The sequence below is a fragment of the Gekko japonicus genome, unplaced genomic scaffold (genome assembly GCF_001447785.1).
Source record: "Gekko japonicus isolate JY-2015 unplaced genomic scaffold, Gekko_japonicus_V1.1 scaffold5025, whole genome shotgun sequence".
Lineage (NCBI taxonomy): Eukaryota > Metazoa > Chordata > Lepidosauria > Squamata > Gekkonidae > Gekko > Gekko japonicus.
This window is the reverse complement of record NW_015175001.1, coordinates 61269-64915: the sequence shown is the minus strand read 5'-3', so window position 1 is coordinate 64915 and position 3647 is coordinate 61269.

Genomic DNA, 3647 nt, shown 5'->3' with positions numbered 1-3647 from the left:
CCCACTGCGCCCCACCCGGCTTTTCCAGGTCCCCGAAGGGAGACATAATGAAAAAGCAGCATATGCCCAGCGGAACTCATTATCACTTTTGCAATCTGGGAGGACAGCGTTTGGTCTGATTTCGCAACCTACAGAGGACTGGGGCAGGGGGAATAAATTTATTTATTTATTTATTTGGATTTGTATCCCGCCCTCCTCGAAGGCTCAGGGCGGCTAACAGAGGCATAAATGCCAGATTATAACAATAAAAACAGTATAAGATACAATAATACACATACTACAGTTAAATAAGAATCTTAAAAATAAGTTTTCGGTGCTCCAATATTCACTCCGAATCGTACAACCAAGATGAAACAGTATAAGATACTATCCGAACAACCACAGCAGTGTATGTCCCCACAACCCTGTCGTCCCCTAGGGACGTCCCACTCCCTCCGATGATACCCGCACCAGCGGTGGTAGTGTGCAGTGGTGGGAAGGCGTTGATGGAATAGTAGTGGCGGCGGCTCCTACTCGAAAGCCTGGCGGAAGAGCTCCGTTTTACAGGCCCTGTGGAACTGTACAAGGTCCCGCAGGGCCTGGATCTCCCCCGGGAGCTCATTCCACCAGAGAGGAGCCGCCACCGAAAACGCCCTAGCCCTGGTCGCAGCAAATTTGATGGTCTTAGGGCCTGGAATATCCAGGAGATTTTGGCTCCCCGACTTGGAGACCCCGATGTGGACTTGGGGACCCCGATGTGGTTTTCACTGGGTGATCTCTGAGCTTCTATACACTGGAGACCATACAAATGACTGGATAGCAAAGGTGACCAACAAGCAAGTACTGAAGCGCATAAAACCAGACGTGCCATTGGAAAGAAAAATCACAAAACTGCGACTGACTTATTTCGGCCATGTCATGTGGAAGAACTTATAGAAAAAGCAATTTATGCTTGGATTGGTTAGTGGCAAAAGGAAACCAGGCCGCCAAAGAGCACGGTGGCTAGACACCATAAAAGTCAGCACCAGCCTGAGCATGGAACGACTCAAAGAAACAGTACATGATAGGAAAACGTGGAGAGAGCGGGCCCATAGAGTCGCCACGAGTCAGACACTTCTGAATGGCTAACAACAACAACAACAACAACTTGGATAAATCATTAGGGACTGTGGTCTATACGACTTCATACAGCTTTCTGTCGTTAGGATCCTACTGTGTAATCTTTGCACTGTTTATTGTGTTGTACTAATACTTGTGCTTGTGAGAGTAATCACTGGTGAGTAATACTTGTGAGAGTAATCACTGCTGGACCTCCAGATGGCACCTGGTATTTTTGGCCACCGTGTGACACAGAGTGTTGGACTGAATGGGCCTTTGGCCTGATCCAGCATTGGCCTCTCTTATGTTCTTATGACACTTTGTGACACAGGGTATTGGACTGGATGGGCCATTGGCCCGATCCAACATTGCCTTCTCTTATGTTCTTATATGGAGTAGAGGTCCATCAGTGGCAGCCACAAAGTATGGATAGGAACTCTCAGTCTGGGGCAAGGGATGCTCTGTATTCTTGGGTACTTGGGGGGGGCAACAGTGGGAGGGCTTCTAATGTCCTGGCCCCACTGCTGGACCTCCTGATGGCACCTGGTATTTTTGGCCACTGTGTGACACAGAGTGTTGGACTGGATGGGCCTTTGGCCTGACCCAACATTGGCGTCTCTTATGTTCTATGTTCTTCTATCAGGCCAATGGCCCATCTAGTCTAACACTCTGTATCACACAGTGGCCAAAAATACCAGGTGCCGTCAGGAGGTCCAGCAGTGGGGCCAGGAGACCAGAAGCCCTCCCACTGTTGCCCCCCCCCAAACACCAAGAAGACAGAGCATCCCTTGCCCCAGAGCCCCTATCTATACCTTGTGGCTAATAGCCACTACAAAAACCAGCTATCGAATATCACACACAAGTGAATGGAACAGTGTGCCGTCTGTCAAGCACACAGGTTCTCATGCGGTACCTGCTCAGAAGGGGGAATCGGGGCGGGGGGAGCCGTTACCTGATGACTCTCCCACGTGACATCATGGACCACCTACACATAATGCACCAGCTCCTAGGACTGAGACGTGGGCCGGAAATTCAGGATGTCAATGGAGGCAGGGCACACAACTCAGAATCAATGCGCCCTCTAAGCTGTGGGAGTCTCGTGAGCAAAAATTCCACTTTGTGAGCTGCTGGCATTAAAGCTGTGAGCGAGCGACTGGGCTGCTGCATAAATTAGTTTGCTCTGGAGCCCTCCTTCCTGACAGGGGCGGGTGAAGGCTCACCGGTGCCCGAAGCACTGGCCAGTCTTGGTGCCCCCCCTCCTTTCCACACTGACCCAGTCCATTTGAGCTGTCGACCTGTCTGAAAAGATATACAAGGCAGGTTGCAGCAATACAAAAATCTATTCATAGGATCAGGGGTCATTTCATAGAAAAAGAGGTGCAGGAGCTCATTAGCATAGCTCATTAGCATAACTTATTTGCATATGCCACACACCCTGACATCACCGGACGTGTGTCAGAAGGCAACACCCACCGCTCAGGCTTCACTGGACTGTTTTGGATTGCTAGCTATTGGGGGGGAGGGGATGTGCAGATCTGTCCTCACAGAGGAGGGAGAGCTTGTACCTGAATAAAACTTGGTCTTAAAGGTGCCACTGGACTGTTTTGGATTGGGGGGCTCTGCAACGTACCTTGCTGCTTCTTGCTCTGACTGAGGGCTGCTGGGAACAGGGGGTGGGGCTTGTTGCATGTGCCCACCCCCTGGGCTCTTTACTGCCGGAGCTCCGTTCCTGTGTGCTCCTGCAGGAAATGACCCCTGCATAGGATAACACAATATACTGTATCAAACTAAGCTTTTCACCCTTTCCCAAACTTTGCAGTGCCCCCTTTGGCCTCGGTGCCCTAAGCACGTGCTTTGCCTGCTTCGTGGTGAATCTGCCCCTGCTTCCTGAGCTAGGACAAAAATGTGTGAGCCGGAGGCTAAAAAACTGTCAGCTAGCTCGCACGAACTCGGCTCAGAGGAAAAACTGCTCAGAATTCGTCACAGTCCGCAGAAGGGCGATCCCCTCAGGAGTACAAGCTGAACGCTCAGGTGGTTTTCTCCATGCAGGAAAGCATCCTAAACCCTTTAAAAGCTGCAATGATTGACCAACCGGCCCGGAGATGTGGAGAGATGTAGCAGCCCGTGAAGCTTTACCTGTCAGATTCCTGCCCGTTAGGCAGCTCTTAAAGCCACACTGAGCCCTGATGCAGGAAAAAAGGAGAGATTAAAGGCAAGAGCCCGCGATTAACCTCTTCATCCGGGGATAAGGGATCCTGTAAATAGCAGGGCTGTACTGCCTAGTGGGTGGGAAATTAGGCTCCAGAAATGATTGCAAAGGGAGGGGAGGGGGGAACAAGGCCAGTCAGCTGGTAAACGGTTGCTGTCAACTGAAACAAGGGTGTAAATTAAAAAAAAAATTTGGGGGGTTCCTAAAAGCAGAGGTCATTTCCTGCAGGAGTACACAGGAGCGGAGCTCCAGCAGTAAAGGGCCCGGGGGCGGGCACATGCAACAAGCCCCACCCCCTGCTCCCAGCAGCCCTCAGTCAGAGCAAGAAGCAGCCAGGTGAGTTGCAGAGCCCCCCCCCCCG